The 16,900-nt window shown below is 42.6% G+C and overlaps 2 protein-coding genes across 25 annotated transcripts in view; one reads left to right on the top strand and one right to left on the bottom strand.

Moving 5' to 3' along the window:
• Positions 1-16,900, top strand: part of rps23 (ribosomal protein S23) — a 162,040-nt gene that overhangs the window by 22,371 nt on the left and 122,769 nt on the right. The window lies entirely within an intron of this gene.
• The window catches only part of slmapa (sarcolemma associated protein a), a 188,226-nt gene that overhangs the window by 169,428 nt on the left and 1,898 nt on the right, over positions 1-16,900 (bottom strand). The window lies entirely within an intron of this gene.

Here is a 16,900-nt window from a genome sequence, read left to right as displayed (position 1 = left end):
TTCTTCCTTCCTCTCCTAAAGACCTCGTTCAGGTAGTGCTACGAGTGCCAGCAGGTCCCTAGTACTCCACCCAAGTGGCTATTCTTCATGTGCGAATCCAGACATGTATCAGCATGCTGTTTGACAACAGAAGGCATCGAAACCAAACTCAATCCTATCAGAACATTCACATGTGAATTTGATATCCACTAGGCCGTGGATATCAAAAGGCACACATGCATTGTCTTTATATCTCTTCTTGTAATGTGCTGCAAAATGTTTTTATTTCCTCTTGAGGTTTTGCAGGAAGTTTGTTGAAAAGTTAAAATTAAAAGAAAACATTTAATTTAAGACTTATTTATTCTATGGGTGTTGGTAAGGATTCCTGATACCAAAAACAGGATGAATTAAGTGCTATGAAAGTAACAGCAAGTCCACTTAACTTACTTAATGCTTCTAAATGATACCAGAACCTGCACCAATGACACTATTCCACCTTACGAAATATCTCAGTTATAGCTTTCTCATGCTCATTGGCAAGATAATTATTTTTTTCTCAGTAGTTTGCTCCGTTTACTGCAAAGTAGCATTAAATTGTAGTCAATTAATTACTTGTAGGTACTTAACCATCACTCATGAAGCTGCTGGGACATAATATAACTCTGAAATCTCAAATAAAAAGAAATACAACATTAAAGTCGCTTCCCCCAATGGTTTGGTGAGTGAATGTACCATGTGGTATTGCACTGAGCCATAAAGATGATTCTCCCATCTCTGTGCTGGCTGGAAGGGTCGAGGAAATGGAGAGAAAAAAAGATGCTTTTTTTTGTTCTATATTTTCATTCCAACACTATTCCTTGTCTATGCTCACTGTTCCCAGGGCTCTCCTTGTACCAATCGTCAGCCACAAAAAGAGATGCAGTAATGCAATCCAAAGCGAATAACTGCACCTCCTCAATTTTCCGTGTACGTAACGGAAGCATTCATACACTTCCTTGATGGTACAGCCAAGATGAGAAACACTCCTAGAAAACCACGTCTTTGTACTCTTCATCAGCAGGCAAATATGTTAAGGTTTTTCACAAAATAGCTAAGACCCTAAAATTCTGAAGAATATGCACTTTAAATTAAATGAAGGAAAGGCCAGCTCTCGGCATAAATACTCCATCTGTTATGTCCAAAAAGCTAAATGTAGTTATAGCAGATATCTTCACTCATGTACATTCACTCCTCCAAGACAATCAAAGTGTGTGCATGATCCTTCAGACAAAAAAAAGTATATAATTTAGATTAAAAATCTTTTTCTACTATAAATTCCTATTTTTACTCCATTATAAATTTATAATGGAAAATGCATCCGTAAACGTGACGCACTGCAATTATGCCCTACCCTGAGACATGTCTAAATAGGCAATTTGTATTACAAATGTAGACATAGGAATTTATGATGGACTTATAAAAATAAAGGACAGAATGTTGGACCGAATTATGTTTGCGCACCCAAGTCCAATCTTCCCTTGCCTTCAAAACCCAGTGTGAAGAAATGGAATATCTCCCATTTTCTGTCAGCTTTGCACAAGTGCAATGCAATGACCATCTCCAAGGGAGCCTTCCCACCTCCCCTTGATATTCAATGGCATTAACATCACTGAGTTACCCACTATCAACATCCTGAGGGTCACCATTGATCAGAAACTCAACTGGACCAGACATACAAATGCTGTGACTACTAGAGCAGGTCAAAGGCTGGTCATTCTGCGGTTAGTGGTTCACCTCTTGACTCCCCAAAGCCTCTCTACCATCTACAAGGCTCAAGTCAGGAGTGTGATGGAATACTCTCCACTTGCTTGAATAGGGCCTGCTCCAGCAACACTCGAAGTACAAGAAGTACTCAACATCTAGGATAAAGCAGTCCACTTGATTGGCCACTACTCTCAAAGTCCACCCCCTCCATTACCAGCGTACTGTAGTTGCAGAGCATACCACGTTCAGGACACACTGCAGCAACTCGCCAAGTCTCCTTTGGCAGCACTTCCCAAACCCACAACTTCCACTACCTAGAAGGACAAGGGCAGCAGATACATGGGAACACCATCACTTCAGAGTTCCCCTCCAAGTCACACACACCATCCCGACTTGGACATATATTGCCGCTCCTTCATTGTTGCTCGGTCAAAACCTGGAAATCCCTACGTAACTGCACTGTGGGAGCATCTTCACCACACGGACTACAGCGGTACAAGGCAACAGCTCACCACCACCTTCTGACGGCAACTAGGGATAGGCAAATGTCAGTCTGGCCAGTGACACCCACATCCTGAGAATACATTTTTAAAAACCTGTTGCCTTAATGGCTCAGTCGGTAAAATTGCCATGCAACTGAGCCACGCAGAAGGTCTTGGATTCATTTCCCAGTCTTGTGTTGAGTAAGCTGATCAGGGTGGTACTAAGAAAGGGACCCTTGGTGAGGGAGAGGAAAACACATCAATGCTTTTCTGAAGGTACGGTACACACAATATTCCACATATGGCCTCATAAGTGATCTTCAGACTAACTGGCTTTTGACTTGTAGTCAAATGGCCTCAGAATGTATCCTCGTATTTGACAAAGTATATTGTTGATAGTTTCACATTAATTACTAAATATTGCAAATTGCCAATAATCCCTTTTGTTCTCAACCCTAATATACAAGTTATCATGTTCTGTACAGGTTTGATATATTATATTAAATATATTGTTATATTTCAAGAACTAATTAAATTTCTTGCGTCTTTAAAGCACAGTTATGACAAAAACTGTCTTTGCCACCTGCGTGGCAGCATTTATAGTAGTCATGATAGGAAGCAAACTAACTCAGCATCAGTATCCCTCACCTAAAGTCTAAACAGTAAATAGCACTTTCAAAAGAATTGTAACAATTAATAAACCTAAAAATATTATTGCAATTTGATATTTTTGCTGACTTAAGGTACCAGTATGTTGAACATGGAATACTAAGCCAACATCGAAACAGTAACTACATAAAAGTGCTGCGTGACACAAAACTCGCCTTTTCTGTTTTTCAAGTTTGGATGGTTGTGACCAGTAATTACATTATTATGTGTCATACTAATTTGCCAACTATCTTTGCAGCCCATTATTCATTTAAACTCACAAACATTGATGTATCTCTGCAACAGTGTGATGAGTTACAGATTTGACCCTCTGCTGCATCTACGATCTTTGCTTTTATGCTCGGAGACCCATGCTCGCGCTACCAATTCTATATGTAAATTAACAGCACAGGTTTCAGAGACTAGGCTTGTATTCCATTGAGTATAGAAGATTAAGGGGGGATCTAATGGAGGTGTGCAAGGTGATTAAAGGATTTGATAGGGTAGATAGAAACTATTTCCTCCGGTGCAGCCAATTTGTACACAAACAGCAATGAGATAAATGACCAGTTTCCATAACTAATTTGAATAACCAACTTATTTTCATAACAGTTTTAGCTGTCATTCAAGAAACACAACTTTGCACAATTATTTCCCCACCGCTCACTTTATTTTTTGCGCTGTCTTTATCTACCTGCAACTGAAACAGCAGTACTGGCGCTGGACTGTAAACAGATACACCAGTAGAAACTCAGTGGCTTATTCAATTTGTCAATCTAAATGGATCCTTTCTTAGTGACATTTCTCAGTTTTCAAGAAACATTTTCTTCATGATGATCACAATAAATTTGAAACAAATTGTTTTTGGCTACACAGATTAAGTTGTTTTTTGGTAGTCAAGGGTTTGTCAGTCTGAAAAACACGAAGCATAGAAAATTCCACAATCTTCATTTGGGTATATGTAGCTTGTGGTATGGAACTGAGCCACGAACAACAGGTCATTCTTCCGATCCCTAGTTCATGCTGAGTTAGCCCGTGTCAACTGAAGCAGCGGTGGGAGAGCACAATTGGCCTCATAGTCCCCAAGAGGGTGCTTTGTTCATTCTCTGGGCATGTTACAAATTTATCTAGATATCTGGGCAAGCAAAAGCACTCACTCTGGGACATATCGAAGAGTAATTCAAAACAAGAAAGCCAAAAATTAGGTGTTTTTAAAAAAAACATAGTAACCAACCCGTAGACATCAAGTGAGGAGGATTGAACTCAGTTGCATGACACTCTGTAGTCAGCCTACTGATGCGCACAGTCAAGCCTTGCACATTCATCATGGTAACTTGGGTGAGGAACGAGACAGTTGCCAGTGCCATGGAATCATACCTACCAGGAAAGAGTCAGTGCATTCCGAAGATGATGGGAAAAAAAGATGTACTAAGGTAGGTTCATGTTATGACAGAAAATGCTACACTGTAGATGATAGTCAGGAAATTGTTTAGAGTTATGAACAGACAGTGAAACTGGATGCAACCTATCTACTAGTTATTCATGATTTTAAAAACAGGCTGCTGAGAATTTTCCCAATATCTACCAAAAATCAAACACTCTGTGCTGGTCAGATTCCCTCTCGAATTCAACAACAACTTGCATTTATATAGCGCCTTTAACATAGTAAAACATCTCAATGCACTTCACAGGAGAGTTATCAAACAAAATTTGACACAGAGCCACATCAGGAGATATTAGGACAGGAGCTTGGTCAAAGTGGTAGGTTTTAAGGAGCATCTTAAAAGAGGAGAGAGAAGTAAAAACGAGGAGCGATTTAGGGAGGTAATTCCAGAGCTTACAGCCTAGGCAGCTGAAGGCACAGCTGCCAATGGTGCAGTGATTAAAATCGGGGCTGCTCCAGAATTGGAGGAGCGCAGAGATCTCGGAAGGTTGTAGAGCTGGAGGAGGTTGCAGAGATAGGGAGGGGTGAGGCCACAGAGGGATTTGAAAACGAGGATGAGAATTTTAATAGAGGCGTTGCTGGAATAGGAGCCAATATAGGTCATCGAGCCCAGGGGTGATGGGTGAAAGGGACTTGGTGTGAGTTAGGATAAAGGCAGCAGAGTTTTGGATGAGCTCAAGCTTATGGAAGGTGGAAGATAAGAGGCCGGCCAGAAGAATCATACACAATCGATGGGCCTCTTGTAGCTAGAAAATGTCAGCAATCTGAAGTTAGTTTATTGGTACAAAGCAAATAGTTCCAATCCCAAATGCCACCCAGTAACTCTGCTGATAGTGTTCATGTGTGGATGGGATTGGACTCAACTCTGATATCAGCCATATTCAAGTAGCCTATCAATACTTCTTGATGGGCTTTTGAGGACTGGACTGTATGACAAAGTATTGGAGATCATCCAGCAGCTTTAAATTGTACTTCAGTATGAGTCACTGACTTTTTTGGGGTTGCCAGCAGGGGAAGGAGGGAAGACGATAAGAACACACACAACTATTGTTTAAAGCTGTTGAAAACTTGAGCAGCACTAATCTATAGATTTAAAATTGATGCAGTAATTCTAGCATGCATTATCTATAACTTAGAGGGTTAAGATGAATCCAAAGTCCAGGATGAATCACAGACAGAGCAAATGAACACCCCCTCCAGCTTTCAGAAGCCCCAGTATGCCTGCCTCATGGCCAACATTGTATTATTTTTCAAAAGAGTTTACAACTTGAATTCCCAATGTTTCCAGAGCATTTAGTTTCAGCTTGGCTCAGTTGATCGCATTCACTCCTGAATCAGAACAACACCCCGACAAAACAACAGTGACTACACTTCAAAAGGCATTAATTGGCCGTGAAGCACTTTGGGATGTCCAGAGAATGGAAAAGAAACTACTGAAACACAAGTTTGGCATTCTTTCCTCATTTTTATGTCTCTGAAAATCATTGTAATCATTGGAGAATTTCCTCATTTTATTATGGAAGCATAAATTTGGTAAATCAAATGACAGCTCCAAATTGACGCATCACTACTGATGCTATCTTTCAACTGGTGGGGTTAGACAACTTACGAAATTTTGTAATCAACTCCAACTAATCAGATACAAAAGATTGCTGAGGAAAAAAATATATTAAATATAGCTGGAGAATAATACATTTGGATTTTCCACTTTCCTTTATTCACTCTAATTGGCTTTTGGCTGAAAGAACGCGGTAATGCACTGTTTGAGGTGCTGTGTTCAGCCACTCATTGAATACCTTCTACATTGGAATTGGTTACAGTTTTGGCATGTTAAGTTAAAGACCAACAGTAGCTATGTTCTAATGATTACTGTTTTGCCATTCTCCCCAGATAGTTAAATTTCAATCCAAACTGCGACAGTTTATTTGAAATGAGTACGGTGATTTTGTTAAAGGATTAATATGGAGTCATGGGGGGCACTCAGCTGTCACTGGGACATGTAAAGATAGCCACTTTGCCAGTTAAAGTCATCAGCAATGTGTTCCCTTCCTGCTCCAGCACAGTTACCTCTGGAGTCCCCCAAGGATCTATCCTTAGCCCCCTATTTCTCATCGACACGCTGCCCCTCGGCAACATCATCTGAAAACATGCCTGGTTCCACACGTATGCTAACGACACCCACCTCTACCTCACCACCACCGGCTCTGATTTGTCACGCTGCTTGTCCAACATCCAGTACTGGATGATCAGATATTTCCTTCAACTATTGTCTTTGGCCCCCACCATAAACTCCGTTCCCTAGTCACCGACACCATCCCTCTCCCTGTCCACTGTCTTGAGGCTGGACCAGACCGTTCGCAACTTTGATGACCTATTTGACCCCGAGATGAGCTTTCGACCTCATATCTGCTCCATCACCAAAAACGCCTGCTTACACCTTCATAACATCGCCCGTCCCCGCCCATGCCTCAGCTCATCTGCTGCTGAAACCCTCAACCATGCCTTTGTTACATCTAGACTTGGCGATTCCAATGCTCTCCTGGCCGGCCTCCCATCTTCCACCCTCCATAAACTTGAGCTCATCCAATGCTCTGCTGCCTGTATCCTAACTCGTACCAAGTCCTGTTCACCCATCACCCCCTGTGCTTGCTGACCTACATTGGTTCACGGTCTGGCATTGTCTTGAATTTAAAATTCTCATCCATGTTCTCAAATCCCTCCAGGCCTCACCCCTCCCTATCTCTGAAACCTCCTCAAGCCCTGCAAACCACCCCCCACTGCCGCCCCCGCCGAGATCTCTGCACTCCTCCAATTCTGACCTCTTGCACATCCCCTATTTTAAATCGCTCCACCATTGGTGGCTGTGCCTTCAGCTGCCTAGGCCCTAAGCTCTGAAATTCCCTCCCTAAACCTCTCTGCTTCTCTGTCCTCCTTTAAGACATTCCTTAAAACCTACCTCTGTGACCAATACCTCCTTATGTGGCTCAATGTCAAATTTTGTTTGCTAACACTCCTATGAAGCACCTTGGGGCATTTTACTACATTAAAGGCACTATATAAATGCAAGTTGTTGTTGTAAAAATATTTATTTTCTTTGTGGTAGGACTATAATTTGACCTTGACACCATTCTCCCATGAATGGGTAGGAATAAATTTGTATTTTCCTCAAAATATTTTTGTCAGTCCTGGGCAGGCAGCTTGATGGTTATTTCACTATTTCCTATCCAATTGAAAAAGAGTAGCTTCGAAATTAATGTTGTAAGCCAAAAACCAATGAGCTGGACTGTTTCTTAGAGGTAGAAAAAGGAGTATGATGCCAAAAAGAGTTGAGAATAAAACTCTAGTTATTTTGAAAGATGAAGATTGGTTTTCCTGGCCAAGATGGTGAGGTGCATACTAATAATTTCCAGTGTATGATCTATGCTGCTCTTGTGTTTTCAAAACACTTCTCAAGAAATGGAAAAGCCAGGTTAAGTTTTTTATGCAGGAAGTGCACCCGAATGTTTTCCTACACTACAGTGTGACTGCCTGCAGAAAAGCTACATTAAGTGCCAACAACTGTCATTGTTAAAACTATATATTCTTTAAAACCTTTCTATACAGACCAAGGCTTTTTTAGCCTTAGTTGATCCAACTAAATTTCTGGAAACATGTTAAATCTGAGAAGTTTGCATACCAAACTTTATATTGGAGTGAGGATCACTTGTTTTCAGTGATCTCAGTAATCATGTTAACATTTCAGAAGCAGCAGTCGCTTGAATTGAAATTTAACTATCTGCCGAAAAAGGCAAAACAATATTCAATGGAGCATAGCCACCTTTGGAGTTCTATATCAAGACCAGTGGCTCAGGATTAGTTTTATACTTGTGGAGATGAAAATGGTCTGTAAATTAGCATGCCAAAAATGTAACAACCCCACTATAGATGATATTTAAAGACTGGCTTAACTCAACACCTCGAACAGTGCATTGGCAACTTCTTTCAGTCAAAAGCCGATTAAGGGTGAGAGAGGTGGAAAATTCGAAAGTTTTTGTTTTCTGACTGTAAAACTGATATATTTAAAGATATCTATTGCTCCAAATGCTACTGGGCATCGTCCAGCCAAAGGCACTATTACACAGATGTCACTGGAATTTATCTTATAGCACAACACTAACATGTACTCATTTTATTGTACTTGTTTTAGGACTGACTATCTTTCCACTTATTTTTCACAGGCTGTTGTAATGTCTCTGTTGTAATGTAACCATCTCTGTTCTACTGATCATTGATATCCCTCATTTTCAACTAACCACTGATATTAATTCGCATCTGAAGGAAAATATTTTCTTGCACAAGGCACTAATCATCCAATTTTAAGAATCATTTCTATCGTTTCTAACTTGAGAAATCTGTTCCAAAGCATCTGGTCTCCAATTACATTTAGAATATGTTGAGAAGTACAACAGAATCTCAAATGATAAGTTGTTGTACTTTCTGAATCACTTAAAATCATATAATCCTTTCTGGTCCACAGCAGTTCATGGGGAAACAATCCTGGGCCAGCAGCAAGACAGGAGTAACCACATACAGTATATCTTATCACAATTTCACCGTGATTTTTGGTTGTAATTAATCAGGGTTGCAACAATGGGGGGGCGGGGGGGTGGAATTATTAGCATAGCTTACAGTGTTAACACACACACTCCTCCTGCCCGATAGTTACATTTATGCAAATATAACCTGTCCAGTCAGTTGTGGGGATGTCAACTTGCTTCCAATTCACTATGTCTAGCAATGACATCAAAGCATTCTGACAAGCAAGTTCTCTGTACCAAATCACGATTATCAAAAAGGGAGATAGATACAGACAAGGAAGGCCGGTCAATCTTCACTCGTCTGTTCAGAATAAACCTACACTCCCATGTTACAACATCCAACTGTTTAAGTGATTCCAGAGTTTCACCTCCACGACTCGACCTGGAAGTCCATACCATGCACTGATTATTCTGTGTGTGAACTTCCTAGAATCAGTCCTAAATTTTCCTTTTGCTGACTGGAACTCCTCCCCCCTCCCCCGACCAATAGTCGACTTGCATTTTGTTTTGAAGCAGTGTTCTAGATCTACTTTTTCGTAAAACATTTACTACTTTATACATCTGTGTAAGATCACTTGACAGTTCCCTCCTTTCAAAGCTGACAACAAAAACCAAAAAAAGCATTGAGAAGACAATATTAATTTTTGCAATAAATACAGCAAATACAACACTCAGCAGATCAGGCAGCATCTGTGGAGACAGAAACAAAGTTAATGTTTCAGGGCGATAACCTACCATCAAAACGTTTCTCTCACCACAGATGCTGCCTAACCTGCTGAGTGTTTCCGGCATTTTCTGTTTTTATTTCAGATTTCCAGCATCTGCAGTATATTGCTTTTGATTAAATTATGCAACATTAGAACGTGGAACACTCCACCATATGGAGTAGTTGAGACGACTAGCATAGATGCATTTAAGAGGAAGCTAGATAAACACATGAGTGAGAAAGGAATAGAAGGATATGCTGAAAGGGTTAGATGAGTAGGGTGGGAGGAGGCTCGTGCGGAGTATAAACATCGGCATATACCAGTTGGGCCGAATGGCCTGTTTCTGTGCTGTACGTTATGCGAAACCTCTGATTCATCTGAAATGTGTAATGTGCAGTAAAACATTTACAAAAGGGGATGGAATTTCGAGCTTCAGACTTTCCAGGGAAACTAATAATGAATCAAGGACTGGAACACACTAAAGTTAAAGTAAGCAAGAAAACAGTATTAGAAAAAATAATGGCACTAAAGACTGACAAATCCACAGGACCTGATGGTTTCCACCCCAAGGTTTTAAAGGAAGTAGGTGAGGAAATTGCAGATGCTTTAACCATAATATTCCAAAGCTCTTTCAATTCAGGAATTGTCCCCTTAGATTGGGGAAATTGCAAATGCAACTCCATTATTTCAGAAAGGTGAGAGAGAGAAACCAGGAAATTATAGACCTGTTAGTCTAACATCTGTTGTGGGGAAGGTATTGGAATCTATATTTAAGGACAGAATACCTAGAGAAGTTTGAGCTGATTAGAAAGAGCCAACATGGATTTGTAAAGATTAGGTCATGTCTAATGAACCTAATTGAATCTTTTGAGGAAGTAACTAAAGTAGTGGACAGGGGAATGGCTATGGATGTAGATTATACGGACTTCCAGAAAGCATTCGATAAGGTTCCACAAAACCTGTTTGCTAAAATTAAAGCTCATGGAATTGAAGGCAAATTACTGACCTGGTTCGGAGATGGGTTAGGTAGTGGAAGACAGAGAGTAGGGATAATGGGTACATACTCGAATTGGAAGGAAGTAACGAGTGCCGTCCCTCAAGGATCTGTGCTATGGCCTCAACTATTCACTATATTTATTAATGATTAATGATTAGATAACATAATAGAGAGCCATATATACAAGTTTGCCGCTGACACAAAGATAGGTGGCATAGTAAATAGCGTAGACGGAAGCATAAAATTACAAAGAGATGTTGATAGATTAAGTGAGTGGGCAAAACTGTGGCACATGGATTTCAACGCAGGCAAGTGTGAGGTCATCAATTTGGACCAAAAAAGGATCAGTCCGAGCATTTTTTAAAATGGTGAAAAGCTAGGAACAGTGGAGGTTCAAAGAGATTTTTAGGGGTCCGTGTACACAGATCAATGAAAAGTAGTGGTCAGGTACAAAAAGTAATCAAAGGCTAATGGAATGTTAGCCTTTATATCTAGAGGGCGAGAATATAAAGGGAAGGAAGTTTTGCTGCAGTTATGCAAAGCCCGAGTTAGACCACATCTGGAGTACTGTGTACGGTTCTGGGTTCCACACCTTAGAAAGAATATACTGGCCTTGGAAGGAGTGCAACGCAGATGCACCAGAATGTTACTCGGGCTCCAAGGATTAAAGTAAGTTTTATTCCCTGGTTTATAGAAGGTCCCTAGGGATGATTTGATTGAGGTTTTTAGGATTTAGAAAGGAATTGTTAGGGTAGATAGAAACATTTTTTTTCCTTTGGTGAGGGAGTCTGGGACAAGGGGGACATAACCAACTTAAAATCAAAGCAGGCCATTCAAGAGAGAAGTTAGGAAACATTTCTTCACACAGGGTGACAGAAGTGTGAAACTCTCTCCCACAAAAAGCAGTAGATGCTAGCTCAATGAATAATTTTAAATCTGAGATCAATAGATTTTTGCTAGCCAAGGGTATTAAGGGATATGGAGCCAAGGTGGATGGATGGAGTTACCATACAGATCAGCCATGATCTCAATGAATGACGGAACTGGCTTGAGGGGTTGAATGGTCTTCTCCTGTTCCTGTATAGTTACTTTATAGAATGTGCCACTTTTAAAGTGAAGAAAAACTGCAAAGCCTGCAAATCAAACCAACAAAAAAAATACATCCAGATGCAGAACTAATTTTGTTGCGAAGGTAGACAGTGAATGTAGACATTAAAATTCTTAATTGGGCAGAACTTTTGCTTAGTTACAAATAAAACATGTAAGATTGCATCCACTAACACTTTAGAAATCAGACATTCTTAATTATTGATATGATTGACTAATTGGGCGCAGACAATACAATAATTGCATCCAAATAGTCAGCTGCCTCATTATGCTAATTGCACAGTATTACAGTTAATGATGACATAATTTCTTTTTCATTTGCAATTGGATTTTTCAAACAAAAGAACTTATCAATTTCCAGGCTAATAAACTGAAGACTCAACGTACTTTTAAATGTTTGTTTTATTGCAACACTGAGATGTTTTGTGTGACAGGATTTGAATTGCACCTTCATATTTGCACCATACAATGTCATACTTATACTATCTTGACAGCAGTACAATTATCAAATAAAATGAGGAAAATTAACTGGGATTTTAAAAATAATTGACTGTAATTCTTTTCTGTGGAGTTTAGACATATGTTAGTTAAACACACCAAACTGGATGAAGTATAAATATATACACTGCAGGTGCTTGAATTTATTTTGCTGTACACAAACAAAAGCATGAGAAGTCAAGGCAAAAGGGTAATATCGCTTTAAAGCTCTTGGTCGCTGTAATATTTATTATTGTTGTAAAACGGATACATTTTACACAGTAAGAATGAAGTGCTGGAAATAAAATTTCAGGTGGAGACCTCCTCAATAAAACTAGTTCTACAATCATTTTTTTAAAAATATATTATATATAAAATAAACTGCACATACTGTCTATCACATTTCAGATGTCATGCAATATTGCAAATTTCTGGGTCACAGGGGAAAGATGGCACCCATTTGGAATGTACAAACTTTCCAGCAACATGACACCGATGCTCAGTATGGGTTCCGCCAGGACCACTCGGCGCCAGACTTCATTACAGCCTTGGTCCAAACATGGACAAAAGAGCTGAATTCCAGAGGTGAGGCGAGAGTGACTGCCCTTGACATCAAGGCAGCATTTGACTGACTGTGCCACCAAGGAGCCCTAGTAAAATTGAAGTCAATGGGATTCAGGGGGAAAACTCTCCAGTGGCTGGAGTCATACCTAGCACAAAGGAAGATGGTAGTGGTTGTTGGAGGCCAATCATCTCAGCCCCAGGGCATTGCTGCAGGAGTTCCTCAGGACAGTGTCCGAGGCCCAACCATCTTCAGCTGCTTCATCAATGACCTTCCCTCCATCAGAAGGTCAGAAATGAGGATGTTCGCTGATGATTGCACAGTGTTCAGTTGCATTCGCAACCCCTCAAATAATGAAGCAGTCCAAGACCGCATGCAGCAAGACCTGGACAACATCCAGGCTTGGGCTGATAAATGGCAAGTAACATTCGTGCCAGGCAATGACCATCTCCAACAAGAGAGAGTCTAACCACCTCCCCTTGACATTCAACAGCATTACCATCACCAAATCCCCCACCATCAACATCCTGGGGATCACCATTGACCAGAAACTTAACTGGACCAGCCATATAAATACTGTGGCTACAACGTGTTGTGTGGCACTACCACCGTGCTAAATGGGATAGATTCAGAACAGATCTAGCAGCTCAAAACTGGGCATCCATGAGGCGCTGTGGGCCATCAGCAGCAGCAGAATTGTATTCCAGCACAATCTGTAACCTCATGGCCCGGCATATTCCTCACTCTACCATTACCAACAAGCCAGGGGATCAACCCTGGTTCAATGAGGAGTGTAGAAGAGCATGCCAGGAGCAGCACCAGGCGTACCTAAAAATGAGGTGCCAACCTGGTGAAGCTACAACTCAGGACTACACGCATGCTAAACAGCGGAAGCAACATGCTATAGACAGAGCTAAGCGATTCCACAACCAACGGATCAGATCAAAGCTCTGCAGTCCTGCCACATCCAGTCGTGAATGGTGGTGGACAATTAAACAACTAACGGGAGGAGGAGGCTCTGCAAACATCCCCATTCTCAATGATGGCGGAGTCCAGCACGTGAGTGCAAAAGATAAGGCTGAAGCGTTTGCAACCATCTTCAGCCAGAAGTGCCGAGTGGATAATCCATCTCAGCCTCCTCCTGATATCCCCACCATCACGGAAGCCAGTCTTCGGCCAATTCGATTCACTCCACGTGATATCAAGAAACGGCTGAGTGTACTGGATACAGCAAAGGCTATGGGCCCCGACAACATCCCAGCTGTAGTGCTGAAGACTTGTGCTCCAGAACTAGCTGCGCCTCGAGCCAAGCTGTTCCAGTACAGCTACAACACTGGCATCCACCCGACAATGTGGAAAATTGCCCAGGTATGTCCTGTCCACAAAAAGCAGGACAAATCCAATCCGGCCAATTACCGCCCCATCAGTCTACTCTCAATCATCAGCAAAGTGATGGAAGGTGTCATCGACAGTACTATCAAGCGGCACTTACTCACCAATAACCTGCTCACCGATGCTCAGTTTGGGTTCCGCCAGGACCACTCGGCTCCAGACCTCATTGCAGCCTTGGTCCAAACATGGACAAAAGAGCTGAATTCCAGAGGTGAGGTGAGAGTGACTGCCCTTGACATCAAGGCAGCATTTGACCGAGTGTGGCACCAAGGAGCCCTAGTAAAATTGAAGTCAATGGGAATCAGGGGGAAAACTCTCCAGTGGCTGGAGTCATACCTAGCACAAAGGAAGATGGTAGTGGTTGTTGGAGGCCAAGCATCTCAGCCCCAGGGCATTGCTGCAGGAGTTCCTCAGGGCAGTGTCCTAGGCCCAACCATCTTCAGCTGCTTCATCAATGACCTTCCCTCCATCATAAGGTCAGAAATGGGGATGTTCGCTGATGACTGCACAGTGTTCAGTTCCATTCGCAACCCCTCAGATAATGAAGCAGTCCGAGCCCGCATGCAGCAAGACCTGGACAACATCCAGGCTTGGGCTGATAAGTGGCAAGTAACATTCGCGCCAGATAAGTGCCAGGCAATGACCATCTCCAACAAGAGAGAGTCTAACCACCTCCCCTTGACATTCAACGGCATTACCATCGCCGAATCCCCCACCATCAACATCCTGGGGGTCACCATTGACCAGAAACTTAACTGGACCAGCCATATAAATACTGTGGCTACGAGAGCAGGTCAGAGGCTGGGTATTCTGCGGCGAGTGACTCACCTCCTGACTCCCCAAAGCCTTTCCACCATCTACAAGGCACAAGTCAGGAGTGTGATGGAATACTCTCCACTTGCCTGGATGAGTGCAGCTCCAACAACACTCAAGAAGCTCGACACCATCCAAGATAAAGCAGCCCGCTTGATTGGCACCCCATCCACCACCCTAAACATTCACTCCCTTCACCACCGGCGCACTGTGGCTGCAGTGTGCACCATCCACAGGATGCACTGCAGCAACTCGCCAAGGCTTCTTCGACAGCACCTCCCAAACCCGCGACCTCTACCACCTAGAAGGACAAGGGCAGCAGGCACATGGGAACAACACCACCTGCACGTTCCCCTCCAAGTCACACACCATCCCGACTTGGAAATATATCGCCGTTCCTTCATTGTCACTGGGTCAAAATCCTGGAACTCCCTTCCTAACAGCACTGTGGGAGAACCGTCACCACACGGACTGCAGTGGTTCAAGAAGGCGGCTCACCACCACCTTCTCAAGGGCAATTAGGGATGGGCAATAAATGCCGGCCTTGCCAGCGACGCCCACATCCCGTGAACGAATAAAAAAAAAGGTCAGAGGCTGGGTATTCTGCGGCGAGTGACTCACCTCCTAACTCCCTAAAGCCTTTCCACCATCTACAAGGCACAAGTCAGGAGTATGATGGAATACTCTCCACTTGCCTGGATGAGTGCACTCCAATAACACTCAAGAAGCTTGATGCCATCCAGGACAAAGCAGCCCGCTTGATTGGCACCCCACCCACCACCCTAAACATTCACTCCCTTCATCACCGGCGCACTGTGGCTTCAGTGTGTACCATCCACAGGATGCACTGCAGCAACGCGCCAAGGCTTCTTCGACAGCACCTTCCAAACCCACAACCTCTACCGCCTAGAAAGACAAGAGCAGCAGGCACATGGGAACAACACCTGCACGTTCCCCTCCAAGTCACACACCATCCCGACTTAGAAATATATTGCCGTTCCTTCATCGTCACTGGGTCAAAATCCTGGAACTCCCTTCCCAACAGCACTGTGGGAGAACTTTCTCCACACGGACTGCAGCAGTTCAAGGCGGCGGCTCACCACCACCTTCTCAAGGGCAATTAGGGAAGGGCAATAAATGCCGGCCTCGCTAGCGACGCCCACATCCCATGAACAAATAAAAAAAAACATGCCAGAGCTGTAATGTCTTCCTCTAATTGACCTCTATGAACTTAGTGTTCACTTGTTACGTTGATGTTACAACCTTAAAAAGGGACACACGACGACACATCAGCAGAATAATACATTGTATTTTACATGGTATGCTCCTGCCATTATAAAATAGTGTATCCTCTGACTTACCATGAACAACAATCAGATTTAGATATATATAGTGTTGCACACAGCGCACACTACCTAGAAGTGTCACACTTAGATATCACACTTCAGCACATCCTCTGACTCACTGTGAGTAATACCAGAAGAGATAAATAGCATGTCTTTACTCTGATGAGGTGCCATTAATAGTAAATCCTAACATAAAGCAGGGTCCCATTTTTTTTGGGTCTCATGAGTCTCCACTTTCAACTAAATGTTGTCAGATTCCATGCCCTTGCCCATTAATTATAGGTGGGGGTGGGGAGAGAGCCAGAGGGGGGGTGGGGGGGGTAGGTGGGGCGAGAGCCAGGGGGTGGGAGGGGTGGGAAGGTGGGACGAAAGCCGGCGGGGGGGGGGGGGGGGGGGGGGGGGGAAAGAGGGGGAAAGTGGGTCGAGAGTGAGAGATATCAGGTGACCAAAGCATGGAGGTCACAGGGACCTCAACATAAGCACCTATAGCATAAAAACTGTCATCTCTTTAGCCATACGTTTCAATCTCAGTGGCTAGCAACGAGACAAACTGCTTACTGGTAACCAGTGGACAGGCATGCTATTATTGTAAGCACGAGTGTCACATAGTGTTTATGCATCTTTTT

Source organism: Heptranchias perlo, chromosome 17, assembly GCF_035084215.1.
Source record: "Heptranchias perlo isolate sHepPer1 chromosome 17, sHepPer1.hap1, whole genome shotgun sequence".
NCBI lineage: Eukaryota > Metazoa > Chordata > Chondrichthyes > Hexanchiformes > Hexanchidae > Heptranchias > Heptranchias perlo.
This window is presented reverse-complemented; position numbering and strand designations above follow the sequence as displayed.